This window comes from Talpa occidentalis, unplaced genomic scaffold, assembly GCF_014898055.3.
Source record: "Talpa occidentalis isolate TD23 unplaced genomic scaffold, MPIMG_talOcc4v2.1 talOcc4.19, whole genome shotgun sequence".
Lineage (NCBI taxonomy): Eukaryota > Metazoa > Chordata > Mammalia > Eulipotyphla > Talpidae > Talpa > Talpa occidentalis.
This window is the reverse complement of record NW_023601962.1, coordinates 737036-763214: the sequence shown is the minus strand read 5'-3', so window position 1 is coordinate 763214 and position 26179 is coordinate 737036. Positions and strand designations below refer to the sequence as shown.

Genomic DNA, 26179 nt, shown 5'->3' with positions numbered 1-26179 from the left:
AGCACAGGAGGCGGGGAAGTGCGGGGAGAAGCTGAGCAGGTCAGGGGAGGGCGAGGACATCTCCCTGCCCGCGGCTGACGGACGAGCGGTGAGTCAGGGGACCCAGGGCTGGGCGGGCGGGCTGTGGAGAGCTCTGCGCGGGTCATTGGGGTCCTGGAGGAACATGGGGGTCAGGACATTCCTGAGTGTGACCCTGTGGGTGCGCGGCACCCCTGAATCCCCCGAGTTTGCTCCCAGCGCCTCCCTGCTGCACTGATCAACCCCCGGATGGGTTTTTCTGGGCTCTCGGTTCTGTTCCATTGATCTGTGTGTTTTATCTTTGTGGACTTAGGATATAATTTGGAGAATGTATTGTAAACTTTTCTGGGGCTGACATCCCCCTCCCCACGCCAGGTCCAGCAGGCAGGAGGGCAGAGCCAGTCCCAGTCTCCCAGGGTGCAGGTTCTGACCCAGTGGGTTGCATGGTGCCTGGGGCTCTGCAGATCTCACGGGGTCTGAGATGCTGCCCGTGCTGGGCCTGGGCCCACGTCTGAAGGGTGAGGCATCACTTACCTGTTGTCCAGCTGATGTGGCCATTCAGAGCCTGGAAGAGGGAACTTTGACACCTAGAAACTGCCTCATGAGGCGACATCAGACTCCCCTTGAATAGAACCAGGCTTTCTTGAGCCTTGAGTGACCAAGAGCCACTCGGCTGCCACACTCTGGCTACAATGTCTGGTTTTCAAAAATGGGTTTGTAGTCACCATTTCAGTGTATTGAAACCTGTGACCATCTCTTTATCACTAAAGGACACCCCCAAGATTCCCACAGCAGCTGGATACTATCACCAATGGGGATGGAAGGTCCTTCATGGGGAATCATCTGAGACACGGAAGGGCCCATTCCTAAGCTCTTGAGGTCTTTTCTCTACTGATACCTGGCCCTAAGAGGATCCCTCCTGTATTAGAGCGTGAATAAGCCACAATCACTCATTCACCTGGGAAGTGGACATTTTGTCGATAATCTTTTTAATATTTATAATCTGTTAAGCTGATATTACCTCCTCGATCATAAATCCTTTTATGCTTGCTTTGGAGAGAAGTTGAACAGGTCGGGGAAGGGGAAAGAAATCGATGTTTATTGAGCACCTGCTGGAAATTACCTGACCCTGTGCAACAAGTTCATTACTTTAGTTATGTGATCTCACTGATGGCACTGTAGAGACACTCCTACTCCGTAGTTGAGAAGCCTAAGGTCCAAAGGAGACAAAGAACTTGTGTTAAGATCATACAAATAAGGACAAAAATCAGGGATTTTTGGTCTACATATTTTCAGCCAAATCAGAGATTGTCAAATGAGGCTAAACTGTAAACCCCCTGAAGGCCAGCTGGAGGGGAGGAGTGTGGGCAATCCTGTCCATCCTCAGAGCAGCTCCATGGGTGTTGGGCTTCCTCCTTCATAAGGAAAGAGCCTCAGATTAAAATAAAAGTTTAATGTATCATTGTGTTACATGCAGATGCTGTCTTTAATGTTGCACATGATTTCCTTAATAGTTTTAGAAATAGCTCTAATCCCAAATGTGATTGCTACTCATAAGAGACTGCATTTCCAAATAGCCTTTTTTTGTAATTATTCCCATACAGCAGGCTTAGCTGCTGTACCTACCAGAGGGAATTCCTGGAGATCTAGAACAAGTGATAAGAAAGCAATGCCTCAGCAGTGCCTGCAGTATTATTCAGGATAAGACCACCCCCTTTGATTGTTAATGATTTGATCTATCTCATCTATAGAAGTGGGAAACACACTAGAAGCAGTGACTGGTGTCCTCAGGATGTAGGTATTCATGGTGATTGTTTTGTTATTCATGATTCCTCTGTTGACAAGTTTTTCAGTGAACTTGTGTCATTTTGTGATTAGATTTTAAAAAGTTTATGTAGTTCTAAAGTTTTGATTCTTGCACATTGCTCTTAGTAATTTTCAGTATTGAAGAGCACACATCCATTCTTTGAAATGATCTCGATTATGTTTGTCATTCCAATGAACTGAATGTGAAGTTGAGTGTGAAAATGTATGTCCTACTTTAACAAAATGCACTGGAGAGCGAGGCAGCACTCCCGCCTGCCTGTGACTGTGTAGGTGTTTCTTTTCACAGACCTTTTGTGTTTGCAGTTCTCTCTGCCTGCTGGTGTCTGTGCACTGTCCTGTACTTGCCTTCACTTTTAAATTGTCCTTTGGATATAAACAAAATACAAAACAATTCTCTGGAGATAAAAATAGGTCTATTTCATCGTGATACATGTTCTTAAACATATTGTGACAAGCGTTTCTCTATCCCAGCACCAGCTGTGATCACCTCCTATCTTCATTAGGTTTGCCATAGTGTGGGTAGGGCCAGCTCCAAACAGCAGCCTTAGCAAAATAAATTTCTTTTCTATAATAGGTGTACTTACACTGCACCAAATAAAAGGTGGTGCAGGCACACCTCGAAGATATTGTTGGTTCATTTCCAGAATACCACAACAAACCGAATATTGCATAAATAAAGTCATTACTTTTTTGTTGGTTTCCTGGTGTGAATGAAAATTGTTTGCTCTATATTGTCATCTATTAAGTATGCAGTAGTATTTTGTCTAACGAGAAAATAGCCTAATTAGGTATCACCGAGACATGAGGTGAGTATATGTTTTTTGGGAAATGGTGCTGCTGGACTTAGCCCAGTCCAGGTTTCCACACATCTTCAATTTGTGAAAAGCAGTATCTGATAAAGCAAAGCAAGCAGGATGGGGTGTGCCTTTATAGACACTTCTGAGAACAATCCTTTGGGTTTTAATAAAGTATACACATCTGGATAAGTGGACTTCAATTTAATGATGATGTCTATACGTAACTATTTTTTTCAGCAGTGATGTCAGCACGGGAGGGTGTGTATTCTTTTCCATGATAGAAAGTACTCTGAACACTCAAGATAGTGAACAAGGGTTAGCTAAATGCCTGCAGTCTGCCAGGGACTGGGCTATACACATAGCCTCTTTAAAATTTATTGTGGTCTTTTAAAAATGTCAAAAACTTATAGCTATCATTGGTTGAATCTCAGTTGTAAGTAGAAAATAGGGAGTTTAGTTTTTATTATGCTATTGAACAACTACATAGGAAGCACATATGACTTGGCTTCTGCCTAAGTTCTTCCCCAGGCTGTAAATCCATGTGTCTGCAGTGAGGTAGCCAGTACTCCCTGCCACCACACTCTGATCATTTTGCTCCCCAAACTGGACATTACTGTTGACATTTGGGATCATGGTACCACTGCTGTGCTTTATTGTTTTGAATCATTGGTGTATTGTTATTTAGTTTTTTAAACATTTATTTATGCAGAAAAGATCTGGGGCACAGGCCAGAGAAGCAGGGGGTAGGAGGATCACGAGAGACAGAGCGGAGAACAGAACAGGCAGACCAATTGAAATACACAGCTGAAGGTAGCAGCGAGTGAGACAAGAGAGGTCTGCCTTGCCAGGTGGGCTGCCCTCTGGCTGGCCAGGAATTAAACTCATGCTGCAAAGGCTGTGGACCCTCTCATAGTGCGGTGCTTAACCCTGTGTGCCACCAGGGTGGCCCTAGATTTATTTTTTTAATATTTTATTTTATATAATTCTTAAAGCATTCATATTTTTTATTTTTTATTTATGCTTTTTTATTTATTTATGCATACAAGAACTCTACCAATTTCTAATTCAAAGTTTGTTTTTATTTTTGTTTAATGATTTATTTTTGTGTAGAAGACCTGGCGTGCAGGCCAGCAGTGTGGGGTGATGAGAGGATTTACCAATGGCATAGTGGGGAGCAGAACAGATGGATCTACTGAAATACACTGCTCAGGGGAGCAGCAGGTAATACAGGAGAGGTCTGCTGTGACCTCTGTGGGTTGAACTTAGGTCATATTGTGAGCCATTGTGGTGATAGTGGTGAGACTTAAGCCCTAGTCTACCAGGGAGGCCTTCAAAGTTTGTTTTGATGTTGAATAAGCATAATTATTTGTTGAGCTCATTTAATGTTATAGAATACTAATATAGATGTTCAAAAGTTAGTTTTGAAGGTGCACGAAAAATATTTTCATTATGGATCTGATGGTCGGTATTGTCTCGGGGGCTTGTAAATGTTATCTCTGAGACCTGTGGAATTGGTCGTATTCTTTAGATGCAGACTTTACTATTTGAGGCCAAATGAAAAATTGGCATCTTTGATAGAATGGAAGATGTAGTGATCATTTAATTTTACATTAAATAATTTAGAATATTATAATAGCTAATATTCAGAATCATCTGGAATAATTGGAGTGCTGAGTCTGTGTGGGTGACTGTGGCATTATTTTCTTTCTGAGTCCAGGATAATGTATGTGCTATTGCTTGGAAATCCTCAGTGGCCACTTTGTTTTGGTGGGTTTCAAGTGAACCTCCTCTGCTGTTTGTTCCCAATATTTGGTGTTGAGTTTTCATGGTTTCCATATTGTGGAAAATAAGCTAAGGTCATACATGTAACAATACTAAAAGTAGCCTTTCACTTGGGTCTGCAGGTAATGAATTTTATAGAACAACTTGTAGGGTGCTTATTCATCATTAGTGTACACGGAAAGATGGTGACAGTTGCAGTGGCAGGTGCCTGTTTTCCTTAAGTCCAGGAAGAGAACAGGAAGAATCTTTACAATTCAAAGATTATTGTTTATGGATCAATAATTTTTGTACAAGCTAAGCAGCCTGAGGTCTGAGCATCCCTAACATACAAATGCTACGTCCATATTTAAGGAAGATAGTTTTTTTCTGTTTGCAGTGTATCTGGGTGTTTCTGCTGAAATGAGTAAGTCTCATGTGGCCCTGTGTGAACCACCGATATTAAAGAATCTGTAGACGGTACCTTAGTTAGGATTGCAGGAAAATCATCAAGGGTTAGAACGAGTGCTCATTGTGTATGGTTCACTTAAATGTCTGTAATGAAAACTTGCAGGTTTCACTGATTAGGGATGAAAAAGGTTGTGGCTGACACCCCAGGCTGCCAAAACTGCTGCGGCCTGTGTGCTCATGAACAAAAAAAGGGCACTGAGAAGCCAGTGTCTTGTCTTAAGTACCTTCCTGTGTGGAACTCAGAACCCCAAGGAAACTTGGGTGAGTGTCTGAGTTGATGCCTGGTGAGCAGCAGACCAGGCCAGCTTGCCAAGGAGTGGCCCTCAGCCATGTCCCTCTGACACCTTGGGATCACAGAGCTGTAAGCATGAGGCAGCTCGAGTTGTGGCTGCCTAGGCCTTTTCCTATCAGAATAGCATCTGACAATCATATTATTTACTCTCTCAATGACATCTTTTCGAAGTGTGCTTGCCTGCCGTGCAGAAGCTCTTTGCTATGCTATGAAAGTGAGTGTGTGCCTTGATTCTTCCACTCAACAGATCAGGTGGGCACAGCTGACGCCTCTCCCCTGGAGTGGCCACTTCCTAGTCCTGCCAGTTGCTCTTCCTGCTGTTTGCTCAGGTTGTCTCCAGAGTGTGCTGACTCAACACAAGTTTTTTTCATTAGTCCCATGTGTCTTGTCTTTCCTCCCTTGTTTGGGGTGCTACAAGGATACAGAAGTACCTTCCTCCAATCCTACATCTTCTATCATCGAGACATTCTCTGTGGTGGCAGTAGTGACTGGAATAGGGTGAAAACTGATTGTTGGAGACAGAGGAAAGGTTGTGTGTGTGTGTGTGTGCGCATGTGTGCGCACATGCGTGTTCGAGAGAGAGAGAGAGGTATGTATACATATAGTGCATCAACAGATAGTTACCTGTGGCATTAAAATTTCCTGATGATTAGGGAAAACATCTGCTTTTTATTTCTTTCCCTTTTTATTTTACTTCCTAAACTTGAGATAGTTTAATTTTTTTCATTTGCTAGTACTGCCAAGCTAATGTTCCTTTTTGAGAGTCTAAAGTATTTATTGCTAATACATAATGGAGCTTTTTGTGTCCTTGGTTCTACTGCAAAGGTAGCATCAGAATCTTGATGAAGACTGACTGGTAGACAGAATGAAACGTTGGCAAGGGTGAGGGGAAGGATGGACTCTCATTCACTCCTGAGGAAAGAATAGCTGCTCTACCATTCCACGGAGAACTGTGGGCTTAGGCAGTCTCTGCTGCCTGTTGTAGTAATTCTATATTTTCGGGAAATGACCTGAGGAAATGCTGAAATAGGAATAAAAATCTTTACGTGTGATCCTGTTGCCCAGCACGGAGACCCTCGGGAGCGGGTGAGGATCCCCGTGTGTCCATGTGACGAGGTGCAGCCCTTAGAGGGGGGCCCATGAACGGGGCAGAGGGATGCTGGAGGGTCCTGGGGGAACAAAGGTAGAGAAGCAGTGGGGCGCCCCCCTGGCGGGGAGGCGTGAATCTGTGTCTGGAGAGTGTGACTGCGGCGCTGGGCAGGGCGGGAGCCAGAGGGCGAGGCTGGCGGAGGGGTGCGGGGGCGTCCCGTCGGGGGGTGGCGCCGTCACCCCACGCCCTGCGTGTGCGAGTCTCCCCGTGGACGGGGCGGGCTGTGTCCCTTCCGAGAGAAGTGTGGGGCCCCGGAGCCTGTGCACCCGGCGCCCTGACTCTGACCTGGGCTGCTGGCGGGGGCTGGGGCGCGGGGGAGGCGGAGCCACCAGACCCTGGAGACCCAGGACGCGGGGCCACCTTGTCCCCCAAGCTTCTGGCCGCGCCCGCGTCTCCTGGCTGGCGCGATGGCAGGGACACACAGCGCCCTGACAGCAAAAGGGGCTACAGGCTCCTGCCGTGCCCCCTGAAGGCGCTGAGCTGGGAGGGGGCTGAGAGGAGCTCGGGGGATGGGTCTGCTGGCTTGGGCCTCGCCTGGATCCCCGCACGGGCAAGGCTCCCCACCTGGGTCACCCTTGCTTTAGGCCAGCCCGTGACCTCTACTGGCGCCCATTGAGGGCTCCCCGGGCACGCCAGAACCCTGGACAGAGGGACAGTGATCCCTGCTGTCCTGCGGCTCCTGACGGACACCTGTGATAAAGGCCAGTGAGTGGGAGGAAGCACATCTGGGCCAGCATGGACTCCCCCTCGCACCCCCGGGGAGACCCAGGAAAACAGTGGCCGCCAACATGGCCTCGGCCCCTCCTCAATAACATCTTCAACTGCGGACAGGGCAGAGGGGGGGGTCAGCGCTGGGGGCACGGAAAGCCCAGCAGCCAGGGCGGGGGTGGTGCTGCGTGAGGAGCCACCACCTCTGAGAGGGATGGAGACGTTGGGCAGCTCATGCAGCTGAGAATCCGGAGCCTCCACCCAGATGGGGTGTCCCTGTATTCCCGGAATGTGTCTTGCAAAAGGGCAACCTCCACCCTCCTGCCAGAGCCCCCCATCTGATTCCAGAAATGCCCAGTAAATACAGTCCTCCTGTCAAAGAGGCGCCTTGTAGAGCCCGAATGTCCTCCCAGGGGCCCACACAGGCTCACACACACACCTGATGCATATGCCTGCGGTGTCAGCTCAGACTCTGGTAAACTGCAGGTTGAAATCTAACCCATAAGCTCCCCTGATTTGATGTCTTCCACGGGCCTTACCTGGTGAAGAGGGGAGGCCGCGTGCCCTTCACCTTCCTCTGCTGGGCCTGGCGGCCGGGCCCTGCTGGGTGCTCAGCCTGCTGCCCAGTGAGTATATTCCCCCCGAAACCCTAACTCCCCTTCAAGCTTGAGTTTTTTTAAGATGTAGTTTTATTTATTAATGCATACAGAATTGGGGTGTAGGCCAGAGTTGGGGGTGAGAGGACTCCCCAGAGTGGGGAGCAAAAAAGGGGATCCGTTGAAATACACTGCTGAGGGGAACAGTGGTCAGACGGGAGAGGTCAGCTGCACCATGAAGTCAGCTCCCTGGCCAGGGACAGAACTCAGGCCATGGCGGTGGGTGGTTGCAGTGGGAGCGCTGAGGCTTAACTCCTAGGCCACCAAGGAGGCCCGAAACTGATTTTTTTTCCTGTTACTTGATGCTGACATTTGATCTTTTTTTTTTTTTTTCCATTTAAGATATTTTATTAGTAATGCCAGGGAGCAGAAAGTAAATTATTTTAATAAAGGAAAGACCAAGTACTTGTCACCTCTTCATGTTGAAGAAATCCTGTAGCCCAGGAGGAGCCAGCCTGCTCAGGGTGTCAGGTCAGTCGGGGTGCTCCTGTTGCCATGAGTCAGTGTTTCACCAGAAGGGCAGCTCATCCAAGCAGCCGGTCCCCAGGCACCATGCAGCCCTGGCCTGTGCTTATTTCCCTGGTCCTTGATCTTTAAGATAATGTCGGATATTGGGGATCCCGGCCAGTCATGCTCTATGTCAGTACTGCCACTTCCATTTCTCTGTATACCTTGTTTTTTGGCCAGAGTTTCTCAGGAAGTATGTCCCACCCTCCTCACCTCCAACCCACTGATGGTTTTCCCCCAAGTAGAGGACGCCAAGCCCACTTCCAAGTTGTCTTCATATACAGGTGGGCCACCTCCCAGATGCTGGGTGCCACTGTTTGTTAGCTTCAGAATCTGTCCATCTCATCCAGTGGTTGACCTTGTCTGCATATAGACGTGTGTCATGATCTCAGATTGTGTATTTGTGTGACCCAGGATGTGTCTTTTTCCTGACCACATTTCCTGTCTGCCGTGTCTGTTTTGATTTCTTCTCTTTCATTTTTGGTCCTGTTTATTTGATTGTTCTCCCTTTTTACTTTGTGAGTCTTTCTGGAGGTTAGTACATTTTACTTAATGTTTTCAGAGAACCAGCTTTTGGTTTCATGGATCTGTTGGACTGTCTTTTATTTCTATTTCGGTTAGTTCTGCTTTATTTTTTGTTATTTCCCTTCTCCTACTGCCTTTTGGGTTTTTTTTTGTTCTTTTTCTGGTTCTTTGAGATGGGAGATCAGGTTGTTTTTTTGTTTGTTTTTCTTGTTTCTTGATGTGGGCCTGAATTATTCTATACTTTCCTCTTAATACTGCTTTTGCTGTTCCCCAGACCTTCTGAAAAGTTATTTCCTTATTTTCAGTCATTCAAAGCCCTTTTAAATTTTTTCTTTGATGTCATCATGAATGCAGTGGTCACTCAGTTGCATGTTGTTCCATTCCATGTAGAGTGGGGGTTCCATGCTCATTGCATAGTTGACTTCTCGCTTGATGCCATTATGGTCAGAGAACACCGTGGTATGATTTCAGTCTTCATGTGCTTGTTGCTGTTTGTCTTGTGACCCAGTACGTGACTGATCCTAGAGGATGATCCATTTCCTCTTTGAAAAGATTCCTCCTGTCCTCCCTTCCTTGCTAGCCCCACCTTCCTTCACTCCTCCTGCCCCCACTTCTATACTGTTGCCCTTTCTTCCCCCTCCCCCAACAGTCCTGAGAGTCTCAGATCACAGTGTGTTGTGAAGGGTCCATTTACAGTTTGTCTCTGTCTGATTCTGTGTTTGGTTTGTCTAGACTCCACATGTAAGTGAGACCATCCGGTGTTTGTCTTTCTCCTCCTTGCTCACTTTGCTTAGAGTCATCCCTTCAGCTTCATCCATGTTGCTGCAATCGGCTTGAGTTTATCATTTTTCTATCACAGAGTAGTGTCCTGTTGTGTCTACAGACACCATCCTGTAACCCCCATCTGTCCTGCAGCATATAGGTTGTTTCCACATCTTGGCTAGTGTAAATAGTGCTGCAGTGAGCATAGGAGCACAGGTTTCCTTTCAGATTAGTGCATTTGTGCTCTTTGTTTTTTTTTTTTGTAAGATTTATTTATTTATGCATACAGCAGCTGGGGTGCAGGCCAGAGGTGTGGAAGTCACAAGTGACAGTACAAACCAAGACAGAGAGGGGAGCAGAACAGCTGGGTCTACTCAAGTACAATGCTGAGGGGAGTGGAGGGGACCAGCGGGGAGAGAGGAGAGGTCAGCCTTGCCTAGTGGGTCACCTCCTCGGCCAGGGTGACTTGTGCTGCAGTGGCTGCTGACAGCTTCACAGTGCTGAGATTAAACCCTTGCAACACCAGGAAGGTCCCTCTTTTGTGCTGTTTGAGTAGGTACCGAGGTGTGGATCTGCTAGTCATGTGGAAGATCCATTTTCAGTCTTTTCAGGCATCTCCACACTTCTTTCCATAGTGGTTGGACTAGTTCACATGCCCACCAACAGCGTAAGAGGGTCCTTTTCTCCACATTGTCTGCAACACTTGTTGTTTGTGTCTTTTTTAACTGTGGGCCATTCTCACAGGTGTGAGGTGGTGTCTCATCATGGTTTGGTTTGCATTGCCCTGAAGATAAATGAGAAAGAGATTTTTTTCATGTGCCTATTGGCCATCTGCATGTCTTCTTTAGGGAAATGACTGTTTAGATCCTTTTCCCATTTTTGATTCGGTTGTTTTCATTTTGTTGATTTATATAGGTACTTTGCGATCTTTGCTATGAATTCTTCATCAGAGGTAGGGTGTGCAAGTGTGTTCTCCCATTCAGATGGTGTCTCTTTGTTTGGGTCACTGTCTTTTTTGCTGTACAGAAAACTTTTATTTCGATATAGTATCCGTTGTTTCCTCTCTCCTTCATGTTTCTGAGATTGATGTTAGGGAGCATTTTACATAGGTTTTTCTCTATATGTTTGATGGTTTCAGGTCTTATATCCGAGTCTCTTATCCATTTTGAATTGATTTTCATGTGTGCTGTGAGGTAATGATCTAGTTTCATCATTTTGCATGCGGCAGTCCACTTTTCCAGCACCCTTTATTGAAGAGGCTTTCCTTGTTCCAGTGTATGGACTTTGCTCCTGTCTTGTATGTTAATTGTCCATAAATGTGGTTTTATTTCTGAGCTCTCAATTCTGTTCCATTAGTCTCGGTGTCTGGTTTTGTTCCATTACCATGCTGCTTTAACTATGCTGGCTTTAGCATATAGTTGGAAATTAGAAGTGTAATACCATCATTTCCCCCCTTTGATATCAGGAAAGCTTTGGCTATTTGGGGTCTTTTGTGTTTTCAGATGAACTTCATTAATCTTTGTTCTATTTCTTTGAAGAACGCCATTGGGATTTTTATTGGGATTGCGTTGAATCTCTAAATTGCTTTGAGTTGGATGGCCATTTTGACAATGCTGACTCCTCCAACCCATGAGTTGGGTATATCTTTCTGTTTATTTAAAGGAAGGGAGATGGAGTACAGATGATCCAGGGTCTGTGGGCCAGGCTAAATTTCAGTCTTTGTCCTTAGAGTAATGGATAGCAACATAATCCTTGTTTTTATCTTTCACAGCATTTGCAGGATAACACTAAGAGTTTCTTGTGTATTTTAAATAAGAATGTCTCACCCCATGCTCCCCCCACCCAGAAAACTTTTCCTCATATGAATTACCTCTACATTCTGCCAGTGAGTTTCACATTATGCATAGGAATATAGTAAAAATGAACATACAATTCTGCCTGACAAACATAAAACAAAAAAAAAGTATTTGGGGATTTAATTTATTTAATAAATAAGATTAACTGAATGTTGATGGAAGAGCAGTTAATATTTTCTTGAAAAGTGTATTATATATATATATATGTAAATAAAAGGTCTATTTTCTTCTGAATAACATTGAAAACATATTGATCAAGGTAATACATAAACATAATTAGGACATTTCTAGAAGAATCTGAGTGTAGTACCATTCAAAATTCACAGTTCTTGAGATCACGGGGTCATATCTTTCTCAGTCTAGTAAAAATATCATGAATTGTGTACATCATTTTGGTAAGGAATCATTTTGGTAAGAAGTCATCACACAGGCATCATTGAGCAAACCTGAATCTATTCAACAGCACTGAGCAACACGTTCTTATTTCTGAAATGCCACATTAGATATATGAAAATTATCAATATTTATATACAAAGAAAAGTGATAGAATTTGTGATTACTGAATAGTCTAAGTTGTCAGACTCATGCAGATACTTCTTTTACGTCTGAGAGAAATGTGTACTGTTACGGAGTATCAGATAAAATCCAGCTGTACTTTAATCCCATTTCAATCTATCCTCACAGAAAATATTGACTCTTTTTTTTTTTCTTGCAGACATGCAGCTGTCAACTATTCAACTATAGGTCTAGATTTGCATTACACTTTTATTTCCTACCTGTTCCTTTTCATCTAAAACACTTGTCCCATGAAACAGCTTTCACTGTCTGAATATGAAGGCAGGAAGTGCGGTGTCATCAAACCTGTTGGATATATGTTCATGGGCGCAACAAATAATATTGGCTAAATTTAAGGGGATGTATTTCTGTTTTTAGAAGCGGTAAATTCACTACTTATTGACATGCATTGTTAATGTCACAGTTATCATTCCAGTAACAATTTCATTTCCTGTCCCCCGCCCCAGTAAAGTATTTAACACATTGAAATACCCACAAAGTGTGTGCACTTGTTTGAAAAGTAGGTGAAGTTACAGAAGCTCCTAGGGAGCTACATAGACTGGGATCTCTGGAAATCTTAAAGATTTGTAAGCAATAGCAGAGAGTATATATATTGTAAAGATTAGTGAAGACCCACAAGATTGTGGTGATCATTAAAATCCAAATGCAACAGTTCAACAGAATAAAAAATTACTTCGTATGAATTCTTTCTTAGAACATTTCTCTTGAACCATTTTTTTTCCTGCTTGGTCTTATAAGAATACTAGCAACCTCTGACTCACAGATCAACTACCCTAGATAATATCACAGTATATTACATCAATTCTTTGGTTGTGGACTAAGAGGTCATTGAGAAGGAACATGAGCTTCTTATCATGTCCAGAGGTAACATCTGTCACATTTGTTCACTTTGTATTGGGAAGAACGAGTCACATGATCACTCATAACTGCACAGGAACTGGGAACACTACTTTTGCATCACTAATTTCAGGCTATAACTATTATAGAATTGAAAAAGGATTTATAGGTAGTTTCTTGTCTTTAATATAGAGAAATACTGCTATTCAGTTGTTCTGAACGTAAGAGGGTGTTTTTGTTGCAAGTTTTGTGGGGTTTTTTGGTCTCCTTATATTTTGCCTGCTCAATTTTCTGGCCAACTAAGTACTTATAAAGCCCCAAAATGCAAATTAACTCATATTGGGAATAATAGAATGAAATAGATCTGCAAAAACAAGGTCAGTATATAGAACTCATCTCACTAAACAGAGGAAAGAATTGAACTCAATATTCTATATCCATGTAGAAAATGCTTGAATTAAGGTGAATGCTTGAATTAATGCTTGAATTAATAAGGTGAACAGATTTTTGACTTTGAGATTCATGTCACATTCACAGTGATGATACCCTAAAATGTCATTTATATTTGACTGCATTACAAAGACCCTTTTTATTTTTGTGTACAATGAATAATATTCTCAATTCTGAATCCTATGGGAACATCCAGGGAAATGAAATAATGCCCCAGGAAAACATGCATGAAATTAATTAGCATCATAGAGTAAATGCCACATTTGGCCTTATATGGTGGCAGCCCTGTATGAGTCACTGAAATGGCTTTAAAATGGAAATGTTTGCTGGTAGCTCCTGACATATTCATCTTTTTCTCCCAGCAGAAATACTGAGTGATACAAAGGAGATTATTTTTTTAAAGATTTATTTATTTATGTATACAAGCACTGGGTACAGTCAGAAGCATGGGAGGATGAGAGAATTCACCAGAGCCAGAGCGGGGAGGAGAACAGGAAGGCTGAGGAAGTACACTGCTGAGGGGAGCAGCGGGCGGCAGGAGAGGTCTGCGCACCATGTGGGACACTCCCAGTGGCCCGGGATCGAGCCAGCACTGCGGAGGCTGTGGGCAGCTTCGCAAACCAGCACTCAACCACTGCGCCACTATTTTACAATAATATACACGTTTACAATAACATACACATTCATTTCACAAAGCAAAAGGAAATTAAGAGGACTCATTTGCATGTCTGGACCTGGGATTTCTTGCATAGCACTCCAACAATACACAAGACTCTTGCCAGGTCCCCATACCAAAAGCTTTCCCTATGGTCCTTGTGCCCCAGAAAATGGGTGATCTTGGCTCTCTTTTCCTTATATAATATTTTTTTTTTCTTTTCTGGATTTATTGGACTGCTTTCTATGGAAATTTTCAACTTTCTCCAATTTCTCTCTCTCTCTCTAGTCTATAGGTAGAGTATACCAATGATGTTCCTGATGCTGGTTTTCATGGAAAGTCTTGTAGAGTTATCCTTTCAGAATGCTCAGGTAACTGCACCAGCACCTCTTAACAAGTTTCTGTCATGGACCGTGCATATGTGGGGATAGACCCAACTTACATTTCTGGAGGACTGTAGTGCAAGGAGAGGATGAAATAACATATTCAGAATAGAGATAAAACATACGGGTCACAGATATCCTAACCTGCAGGATTCTCCTACAGAGACAAGAGAGTAAAAATGTTCTTCCCAGACAAACAAAAGCTGAAGAAGTGGTCCAGACTAACAAATCTTCCCTGAAAGAAATGTTAAAAAGAGATCCCCTGTATAATTTAAAGAGAAAAGAAAAAGAAAAAAGAAAAAAGAAAATGCTGAGCAGGGAAATAGAACCAGAAAACTAAAGTGAAAGTGGCAGTAGAAGATCCTCTATAGAGCTCACCAATCCAAAGGCAGAGAGAGGCCAGCCTCAGTTCAGGAAACAAAACCCAAGATTGCACAGTCACCAGGAGACCCGTCTGAGCCCCCCAAATAAACACAGGCTCCTCCCGGCTCAAGGCTGAATATTACACCAAACCACAAAACAGACTCAGGGATGTCAAGAGTCTGGGCCACAGTGTATTGTGCTGCACCATGCTGTGCAACGAGAAACATTCTATGTGGAGCTGAGAGCCTTCATTTTTCTCACAATGTATTTTGAATAGCAGCTGCTTTGTAATGTTTGCAATAGGATCCATTTCCGGATCTGCAGGTAAATGATGCTCTAGTCATGCTTTTATTTTATTTATTTTTTTAAAGATTTATTTATTTTTATACAAGAATCAGGGTACAGGCCAGATGCACTGGAGGGTGACAGGATTCACTGGATACAGACCGGGGAACAGAACAGGCAGACTGACGAAATATACACTGCTGAAGGGAGCTGCAGGCAAGACAGGAGAGGTCTGCTGCGCCATGTGGGAGTCTCGCCAGCTGGCCAGGATTGAACCAGCACTGTAGAGGCTGCGGACAGCTTCACAGTGTGGTGCTCAACCACCTGTGCCACCAGGAAGGACAGTTTTTACTTGTTTTTTAAACAGATTACTTATGAACACAAGAGCTGGGGTGCCGCCAGAGGTGCGGGGGTGGGGATAAGGGGATTCACCAGAGACAGCGTGGGGAACAGAACAGGTGGACTGACTGAAATCCACTGCTGAGAGGAGCAGCGGGGAGACAGGAGAGGTCTGTGGCGCCCTTCCCGGCTGGGGATGTGATGTTGGCACGAGATGACGTGACGAGTCCCTTTGTGGTCGCCAAAATGTTGTAGGTTGTATAGTGCATGTGGGTCCTGGGGGTCACTCTGGGAATGGTGCCCCCAGAGCTCCCATTTCAGTGGGACACAGCGAGTTCCCCAGCCATGTTTCTCCACGAGACAGAGACACTAGTTACATTAAAGGGAAGATATAGGGCCTCCCCTGCTGGCGCAGCAGTTGAGCGCTGGGCTGTGGGGCTGCCCGCAGCCTCTGCAGCGCAGGTTCATTCCCCGGCCGCTGGCGAGGGTCCCACAAAAACAAAACAAAAAACAGGGCAGATTTATTAGGGAAAGGGGCAGGTTTTGCTGAGAGAGGCCTGCATGGTTGCAGGCAGGCGACCTTGACAGGTCACAGCAGGTAGGAGGCTGCTGCCCTGCAGAGGGAGAGTTGGTGAGAAGAGGCACCTGCATAGTCATGGGTGGACAGATGTATGGCTGCCCTGAGCCTGTGCAGAGACTGCCCTGATACAGTCCTTTTCTCCTTGGAAGGGTCACGCCTCTCTGGAGTGGCTGCTTGTTGCTGATGTTGGGTAACAGGCAACACTAGAAAGGGACCAGAGATTCCAGGGTGGGCCCAATCTCCATATCCTTCCCCTCAGGACTGTGCACCACTCCCTAGATCTTCGGATCCTGCTCAGGTCTCCTGCCTTGTGACAAGGCACTGGTGCCTAAGGGTCTGAGCTCCACAGCTGGGTTAATGGTCCTGTTATTCCCCTTGACCCCCACCTCCTTACGTGAGTCAGGTTTTTAGTAGCCTGAGGCCTTTCCAGTCTTTCCATTCTTGCCCTCCATCAGGTGGAACTCATGTAGCAGAGGCTGCAAGTGGCTTCACAGTGCTGTGCTTAACCCCTGCGCCATCAGAGAGGCCCCAATCCTTGCTTTTATGTCAGCTTCAGGTAAGGGGATTTTTAACAACGATTAGAAAAAAATCTTTCCCAGAAATTCAAGCAACCTTGTTTGCTGTTTTAATGACGTGGCTATTTTAGGGTCTGGCTGCGGTGGACACTGTCAGTGAAAGGCTGGGAGCCCCAGAACCTGCAACAGACCCGCCTGTGCCTCCTGCCCCAGCCCGCCTGCCCCAGCCCACTGTGCCCTGCTGATTAGCTGGAGTTATGTTAGGACAAAACCTGGAGCCAGGAGCCTGACCTGTGCCCCCAAGATGACCAGGTGAGCTCTTGGAAGTCTCTTGCTTCTCTACTCCCTGCTTGCTTCAAGTTGCAAATGTGCCCCTGCTGGGGCCATGGGTGCTCTGTTGCCCAATGGCTCAGGGCTCAGACTTTGGAAAAAAGATCACCTCTGGGCCTGCGGGATAAATAAAGATGAAATTTTTCCATAACCTCTTACAATCTAAAAATCAAAAGGTAGAAGGTCCTAACTCTAAATGCAAATAAAGCGAGGAGTGTTAAGAATTGTATTTAGAACAGGGCCTCCCTTGGTGGCATAGGCGGTTGAGCACAGTGCTGTGAAGCTGTTCACAGCCTCTGCAGTGCCGGTTCGAGCCCGGCTGGCCAGAGAGGGTCCCACATGGCACAGCAGACCTCTCGTGTCACGCCCGCTGCTCCCCTCAGCAGTGTATTTCAGTAGATCTCCTGTTTTGTTCCCAACTCTGTCTCTGGTGAATCCTCTCAACCCCACATCTCTGGCCTGTACCCCAGTTCTTGTGTGCATAAATAAATAAATCTTAAAAGGTTATTTATGTACGCAAGAGCTGGGTTGTAAGCCAGAGATGGGGGTTGTGTTTGAGGGTTTTCACCAGAGACAGAGTGGGGGGCAGAACAGGCAGACTGACTGAAACATACTGCTGAGGGAGCAGTGGGGAGACAGCAGATGTCTGCTGCACCATGTGGGTCAGCTCCCTGGACAGGGATCATACTCATGCTGCAGTTGCTGGTGATAGCTTTATAGTGCAGCATCCTAACCCCTCGCGCCCACAGGGAGTTCCCTCTCTTCTATTCTTTTTTTTTCCCTTTTTGTTGTAAAGGCAATGAAATAGTCACAGGGAGAAGCTTTCAGTTATACAAAATTTTGTTTTATGAAATATCCTGGCCCCATTCATTATTTTGTCCTGCTCCTCTCATAGGTGTAGACAACTTTCTTGTATTTGGAAGCCGGAAGGGCTCAGACTTTGAAGTAGTGTCTTGTTTTCACTTTATTTTTAATTGAAGCTATATACAGCTGTGCATTAAACAGAAAAAATTTCTAAATTTAAAAATGAAGAATAGGGGCAAAAGTTGTTTATTTGGGTTGAAAAGCTAGCCGGAACACAGGTTCAGGCTAGAAACCCAAACACCCTCACTAAAAAAAATAATGAGGTGACCTTGACATGAACTCCCAACACTGCTGCTCTGCCCTTGCCTGTGTGACTAGCAGGAGACCATGTTTCATCCTAAAATGTTTTTCTGTAACCACATGGAATTCTTCAGTCTTTTAAAAAGTTACTTTCCCCTGCCAAGGAGCAAGGAGGTCATTTTACCAATGGAGTTTCCATCAGCTTCTGTTACTGGTCCTGATAATGATAGGGAGTTGTATATTTTATAGAAAATGTGAGGAGTAGAATAAAATAGGATGAACAGTATCAAAAAGTATTCTTATGACTTAGTACATTTCCTTCCTAGTTTTTCCCCAATATTGGCACTTGCCTGTGTAGAAGGTGGGCAGTAGCTTGAGAATTATAAAATGAGCTTCCATTAAATAGGTCAAGGAATGTAAAGTCACATCATCACATAATCTTCCTCCATAAGGAAGTCCCTATATGGCTGTCACTCATTTTTTTCTTGGCTCTTCACTACATATCCTGGTATGTATCACTGCATGTATCATTAAACCTGATTTTAATTTTGTCTTGTATTTAATATTTAAATAAATTAAATCCTGTTCTGTTTCTGTCTTGAATGTCACTCAACAGTATGAAGGCAAGACTAGTCCACATTTTGGATGCATCTTTGAGGGTTTTATTTGCACTGCTGTGTAATATTCCACCCGATGTACAGTTGTTTACACTGTGTTCTACTCACACATAAGTGTTAAGGAGAGTGCTTACATCATCGCTAAAATTTTATATTCTACTTCATCATTTAACACTGCACTATAAGTACTGTCCACAGCATTAAAAACTATTTAGTGTTACTGTATCTATCCAGTCTTTACATTTAATTTCATATCTATTGTTTTTTTTTTTTTTAATTTAGATAGTTTCCAATCATTTTACTGTACATAAAGTGTTCTCTGAATTTGAAAACATTTCCTTAGGTCATTTCCAAAAATAAACTTACTGTTTACGTTAAACATTCAAGTATTTTAAATTCAAAGTTCCCTGCAGAGGGGTTGTGAACTTACTTCTGAGGAATAGTAAGGACAGATTTCCTAGTCTCACTAACATTTTAGTCTATACGGTTTTCCTCTTCAAGGCTCTGGACACATAATCCCACCATGCTCTGCTGCTCCTGCCTCTGTGCGGGCCCTCCCCTTCCTGTGGGCTGTCATGTCTGTTCCCTGCACCATCACTCGACTCTGCCCCACAGGCCCCCCTCTTAGTACCTGAGCTTGGCCACCTGGGCCTTTCCTCCCTTTGGTCACTCGTGAGGGATTTGCTGTCTCGCTATTGATGGCCACCAGGCGGCGCCCTCCCCCGTTATTTTTTCGCATGGTCCTCACCGCCCTTTCTATTCCCTGAAACTCACAGTCTAGTCCGTACATTATTCCGTGCTTGGCCACACTACCTCGTTCCTCCCGCTTCCTGCCTTACTCTCCACCATTCTCATCCCTCCTGGTGCTTTACCTTACCCATCCCACTGCCATCACCATTCTGAGTTTCCCCCAAATTATCCCTCTGGGTCACAAGGCGGCACCACCAGCTCCATCCACTCCACCCGCGCCTTCAATACACCACAGGGAGCAGCTCTTTGCGCGCCACTTCAGGTCCTGCTGGCATTTCCGGCCTCGATTTTCCCATGATACCACCCCAGTCCACAAGGCGGCGACACTCGTTCCTCTCGCTGCTTTATTTCGCACCAAGGAGCCGTTCTTGACGCAGCCACTTCTGTTCAGGCTGGCGTTTTGGGCCGCAATTTTCCCATGATACTACGCCAGTGCACAGGGCGGCGACACTCGCACATCTCGTCACTTTATTTTGCCGCTGGGGTCCATTCTTGGCGCGACCACCTCCAGTCTGACTGGAGTTTCGGGCCACAATTTTCCCACGATACCACCCCAGTCCACAAGGCGGCGACATCCCCTCCTCTGCTCCTTTAATTTGCCCTTGGGAGACGCTCTTGGCGCGGCCTCTCATGTTCTGCCTGGTGCATCCTGGGAGTCTCAGAGTGATGACTTAAGTGCCGAGGGCGCACTTGAAGGGTCGCTACAGCAAAGGGCTGATAAAGGACCTGCTGGAGGCCTGAAAGCACCGCTGGCTTTTCCGGACAATGGCAGGAGCCGAGAGAAGTGAGGCCCGCGCTGCAACGCAGGGGGAGGCTGGGAGTCTTGAGCAGGACAGGACAGAACAAATGATGGCAGGAGAGGAAATCTGTCCTCACCATTCCTGAGAAATAAGTTCACAGCACCTCTGCAAGGAACTTTGAATTTAAAATATTTACATATTTTAAAGATTTATTTATGTTACAGCTGGGGAACAGGCCAGATGTGCGAGAGGGGGAGAGGATTCACCAGAGACAGAGCGGGAAGCAGAACAGGCAGCCTGACGACACACACTGCTGAGGGGCACAGCGGGGAGATGGGAGGGATCAGCACGCCATGTGGGTTGCTCCGAAGCCAGCAGTATCGACCCGGCACTGCGCTGCTGCAGACAGCTCCACAGGCTGTGCTCAACCCCCTGCACCACTGGGGAGGCCCTAAAATACTTACATTTTCAATGGAAATAGTAATTTTATTTTTGGAAATGACCTAAGGAAATGATTTCATAATTAAGATAAATCTGTATATGTAAAAATGTTCAATAACACTTAATTTACAGTAAAATAATTTGAAACTATCCAATTAAAACCCCCAATATACACAAAATTAAATGTAAAAGCTAGATACAGTAACACTGAACAGTCTTTAATGACGTGGAAAGTCCTTCTATTAGTGTTAAATGTTGAAAGTGGAGAATCCTGGCAATGCTGTGATCCCACCACAGAAGAAACATATTAATGACACACCCTCTCCTTACCCCTCATGCATGAGGAGAACACAATGTGAACACCTGCAGGGAGAACACTGGGACACCGCAGGGAGAGTCAACAGTCCAGACACATCCAAAATGTGGACTCCTCTTGCCTTCACACTGCTGAGTGACATCCGAGACAGAAACAACATGATTAATTTAAATATTTAACATCACACAAAATTAAAATCACATGTTAATGATACATTAACCCCCCCACCCCAGCTGCCACACCTGGGCACCCGCTCTGCCCCCCCACCTCGGGCCTGGGGCAGGAGGAGGCTCAGCCCAGAAAGCTTACAACGTGCACCCCAAACGCCCCCCTAACCCTGCGGGAGAGAAAACAGCCCGCAGGACAGAGGGGAGCCAGCCCCGGGGGCGCCCTCAGGATCCCGAGGATCCTGGAGCGAGCCCGCGGCTGCGGGGGTCACGCTCAGGGACGGGCCCGCCCATGTGCTCCTCTGGGCCCAACATAAGGCCCGGAGCCCTAGCGTCCAGCCCTTCCCCGCCGGCCCGAGGCCCCTGCGCGAGGCCCAGTCCCCACCTCGCCGCCCCACTGCGGCCCGGCCAGAAAGTCCATGGCACCGAGAAGGAAGCAGTGTCCCCGCCCGCTCCACTCTCCTTGCCACAGTGAGCACCGCTGGAAAGCGCCTCTGCTCTCGCCTCCGCCCGCTGCCTGCGGGCCCTGCCCCCTCCTGAGTCTCCAGGTCCAGGACCTGCGTGCTGCCCGAGAGGGGAGAGGGGCATGATGGGGGGCCCTGTCGGCCTTGGGGAGCCGCCGGTGAGGGGAGAGGATGGGGAGCAGGGGAGACGCAGAGGGTGACTTGGGGGATGTGGTGGGTGGCTGGGGGGGACGTGGTTGGGGGAGCACCCCCTCCCCGCAGCCTTTCTCGCGTCTCCTGCTCCAGCCGCACACCCAGCGCCGGCTCCTTCCGTGTGGGGGGCCCACAGAGGCGGAGTTCAGGCTTACCCCCCAGGGCAGGAAGTGAGTCCAAGGGGTCACCTGCACCTGTGGCCCCGGGGTCCCTCCAGCCGGTCCCGCCCGTGTCCCCACCTCCACTTCAGCCTCCACCCCGGAGCCCGCGGGGGAGCCGTGCGGGGGGAGCCGTGCCGGGAGGGCCACGGAGCCGCAGTGGCAGGGCCTCCCCGTGGGCTCTCGCAGCCCCGGGCGCCCTGGGGACCCACCTGCCGGCGGGAGATCAAGCTGGGGGCTGCGGGCCAGTGGCTTGGCAGTCGAAGTCCGGAAGGAGTTTGGCGGAGCGGCCCCTCCCTCTCCACCCCCTGCGATCCCCGGCGCCCCCGCACCCCCCCAGCAGCCTGGTGCCGCTGCCCCGTCCTGGCCACCGCTGTCCTGTCCCAGCACAGACGGAGCCAGGAGGCGGAGGCGGCAGACTAGGGGCGCGGGAGACGGGCGGGCTCGGGCGGGGAAGCCGCCGACTCCTCCCGTGTGGCCCTAAACGTGGTGGCCCCTACCGGTGTCCCGCGGCCGCCTCCATCCCCAGAAATGCCGCCGGCACCACCTCTGACCCGGACTCGGGCTCCCGACCCCGCGGCGCCCAGGCCTCCTGCGCGTCCCACCCGGCGTCTGCCTCCGGGCGCCCTCGGACACCCCGTTCCCTTCCCGAGAGCTCGCGCCCCAACGCCCCGTCTCCCGACGGCCACGGGCCTGGCCCTGGGGAGGCTGCGGGGGCGCCGGTCTCAGGGGGTCATGGCCCTTTTGCGCCCACGGGGCTGTGTCCGGGAAGAGCATCCTGCCCAGTTTGGCCCTCAGCGTCCAGGACCCCGCGCCAGGGCGGGGCTCTGGGGAGGGGCTCCCCTGCCTTCCGGGCTCAGGGGCCACAAGCCTCCCAGGCCCCATTATTGGCCCCGGAAAACTGGGCTGAGGGCACGGCTGCTCCTTTGTTCCCGACGAAGCACCCACCTGGCCGAGGAGCCTGACCCGCCAGCCCCTGGTGCGTCTGGGGCACCAGCTGCGCAGTTTATCAGGCCCCTGCGCCCCTCCGCGCCCCAACATGGCCTGGTGACTGTGCCGAGAGCCCGCGCGCGCCCGCAGCCCTTCCCTGCCCCCCTCGCCCCTCCTGCCCAGCCTCCTGAGCCTGGGGGGGTCCCAACCCGGCTCTTCCCTGCTCTCCTCACCCCCTCCTGAGTCTGGGGTTCCCGCGCACTTGCTCAGGCTCCGGCCCCACTAGTGGACTCGGTCTGGGCAGCGGCGGCGGCTGCGCTCGTGTCCGTCAGTCCTTCTCGAGGGCGACCCCGGCCCGCCAGTGGCCTCGTCCCATCAGTGGAGGCCCGCGGGGACCCTGGGGCTCGCCGGGGAAGACGCTTCTCGGCGCAGACGCCGCGCTCCCCGCGTGGGCCAGTCCCTGAAGGCACCGCCCCGTCCCCAGGACAGACCCCGCGGCGGGCTCGGCGGGCGCGGGAAGGCGGGGGTGGCGGGGCGAGAGCTCGCTGCGCATAGGGTCGGTTCCCGGGCACACCCGGGCGCTTCTTCCCCCGGAGACCTCTGGCGCCCCCTATTCTGCCCCCTCGGGGTCCCGCTGGCGGCGAGACAAGCGTGCGGGGCTGCGGACATCGGGGCGCGGGCGGGGCTGTCATCGTCACCGGTGCGCGAACTGGGGAGCCCCCGACGTTTGCGGGGAAATCGCTTCCTCGTCCCAGCGGTGGGGGATCGGCCAAGCCCGCGAGGTGACCGGCGAGGGCTGGACGCGCAGCTGGGGCGCGCGCGGGCCGTGCCTGTCGGGCTGAGGGCACCGAGGGCCTCTGTGTGACCCGGGTCGGCGCCCCCGCCTCTCTTGTCCTCGCGCCGGCCCCGCCCCAGGCCCCGCCCCGCGGGCACGCCCCGCCCCCAGCCCGCCTCGGGCTTCTGGGAGTTGTAGTCTCGGCGCGCCTGTGGGCACGGCGCCTTCTGGGAGTTGTAGTTCCCGGGCAAGGGCGCCTCCTGGATGCGTTGCTCCCCATTTTGTTTTATGACATATCATGGCACCATTCATTATTTTATCCTGCTCCTCCAGTTGGTGTAGACAACTTTCAGGACTCTTGCATTTGGAAGCTGGAAGGGCCCAGACTTTGAAGTAGTGTCTTGTTTTCACTGCTTTATTTTTAATTAAAGCTATATTACAGCTGTGGATTAAACAGAATAAATTTCTAAATTTAAAAAATGAAGGAAAAAGGGCAAAGGATGTTTATTTGGGATGAAAAGCTAGCCGGAGCACAGGTTCAGGCTAGAAAGCCAAACCCTCTCACTAAAAAAAAATGACGTGACCTTGACATGAACTCCCAATGCTGCAACTCTGTCCTCGCCTGCATGACCAGCGGGAGGCCATGTTTCATCCTAAAATGTTTTTCTGTAACCACATGGAATTCTTCAGCATTTTAAAAAAATACTTTCCCCTGCCAAGGAGCAAGGAGGTCATTTTACCAATGGAGTTTTCATCAGCTTCTGTTACTGGCCCTGATAATGATAGGGAGTTGTGTATATTATAGAAAATGTGAAGAGTAGAATAAAACAGGATGAACAGTATCTAAAAGTACTTTTATGACTTAGCACGTTTCCGTCCTAGTTTTGTCCCCAATATTTGCACTTGTGAAATAGAATGCCTGTGTAGAAGATAGGTTGTAGCTTGAGAATTATAAAATGAGCTTCCATTAAATAGGTCAAGGAATGTAAAATTACATCATAGCATGATCTTTGTCCATAAGGAAGCCCCTATATGGCTGTCACTCATTTTTTTCTTTGCTTTTCACTACATATCCTGGTATGCATCATTGCATGTATCATTAAAATGTGATTTTAATTTTGTGTGATGTTTAATATTTAAATTAATCATGTTGTTTCTGTCTCAGATTTCACTGAACAGTGTGAAGGCAAGACAAGTCCACATTTTGGATGCAGCTAGACTGTTTATTCTCACTGCTGTGTCACAGTGCACTAGATGCTGTTGTTTACATTTTCTTCTACTCATGTAAGGGGTAAGGAGAGGATGTGTCATTAATATTTTCCTTCTGTGGTGGAATGACATCATTGCTAGAATTGTCCACTTTCAACGTTTAACACTAATAATAAGTAATTTCCATGTCATTAAAAACAATTTAGTGTTATTGTATCCAGTTTTTACATTTAATTTTGTATACATTGGTGGTTTTTATTTAGTTTCAAATCATTGTACTGTAAATAAAATGTTAGTGAACATTTTTACACAAAGATTTTTTATCTGATTTTGAAAACATTTCCTTAAAATTACTATTTCCATTAAAAATGTAAGTATCTAGGGCCTCCCTGGTGGTGCAGCAGGTTGATTTTTTGCAAAATGTATGCACTTTCTTTTTTTAAAGATTTATTTATTTATTTATGCAAGCACTGGGTACAGTCAGAAGCATGGGAGCATGAGAGAATTCACCAGAGCCAGAGAGGGGAACAGAACAGGCAGACTGACGAAACACACTACTGAGGGGAGCACTGGGCCCGGCAGGAGAGGTCTGTTGCACCATGAGGGACCCTTGCTGGTGGCCGGGGATTGAACAGGCACTGCAGTGGTTGCGGGCAGCTTCGCAGCCCAGTGCTCAACTGCTGCGCCACCAGAGGAGGCCCCAATGTACGCATTTTCATCTTGGTTATAGTCCCCGTAAAATTCCCACCCCCTTGTTTTAATCCTACTCCCTTCTCCCCACCCCCCCAGTGTGTCTCTGATTATAGTTGCCTGTTGATTTTGTTTTTACTTTATTATAATTAGTCTTTTTCCTGGTCCCATATTTGGGTTTTCTAGATTCCTGCTATGAGTGAGATCATCCAGTATTTTTCTTTTACTTTCTGCCTTTTTTTGCTAAGCATGATCCCTTCCAGCTCCATCTATGTTGCTGTAAATGGCATGAGTTTATCTTTTTGATGGCTGAGTAATATTCCATTGTGTATATATATACCACATCTTCCTGATCCAGTCATTTATTTTGGGGCATTTGTTTTGCCTCCAGGTTTTCCTACTGTAAATACTGCTGCATTAACCATAGGGGTGCAGGTGTCCTTTTGAATTAATGTTTTTGTGTCTTTTGGATAGATTCATAGGAGTGGAATTTCTGGGCCATATGGAAGCTCCATTTTCAGGAGATTGAGGAACCTCCACACAGTTCTACATAGTGGATGCCCCAGTTTTCACTCCCACCAGCAGTGCAGGAGAGTTCCTTTTTCTCCACATCCTCGCCAACATTTGTTGTTGCTAGTTTTTTTAATATGTGCCATTCTCACTGGTATCAGATGGTATCTCATTGTAGTTTTGATTTGCATTTCCTTGATTGCAAGTGATGCTGAATATTTTTTCATATGCCTGCTGGCCATTTCCTTTTTCTCTTTGGAGAAGTTTCTTTTTAGCTCATCTGCCCATTTTTTTGACGGGGTGATTTACTCTGTTTTTTTTTTTTGTTGTTGTTGTTGTTGAGTCTTGTCAGCTCTTTGTAGATTTTTCTAAAAAGATTTATTTATTTGTTTGTTTGTTTGTTTGTTTGTTTGTTTGTTTGTTTGTTTATTTATTTATTTATTTATTTATTTATTTATTTATTTATTTATTTATAC

General features: G+C 47.3%; 1 long non-coding RNA gene across 1 annotated transcript; it reads left to right on the top strand.

Annotated features, from left to right (window-relative positions):
- Positions 1–24748, top strand: LOC119250966 (uncharacterized). The gene is made up of 5 exons (XR_005126474.2): positions 1–88; positions 14134–14216; positions 16251–16351; positions 16442–16622; positions 24460–24748. It is a non-coding gene; the product is annotated as an uncharacterized LOC119250966 (long non-coding RNA).
- Positions 24749–26179: the final 1431 nt, after the last annotated feature.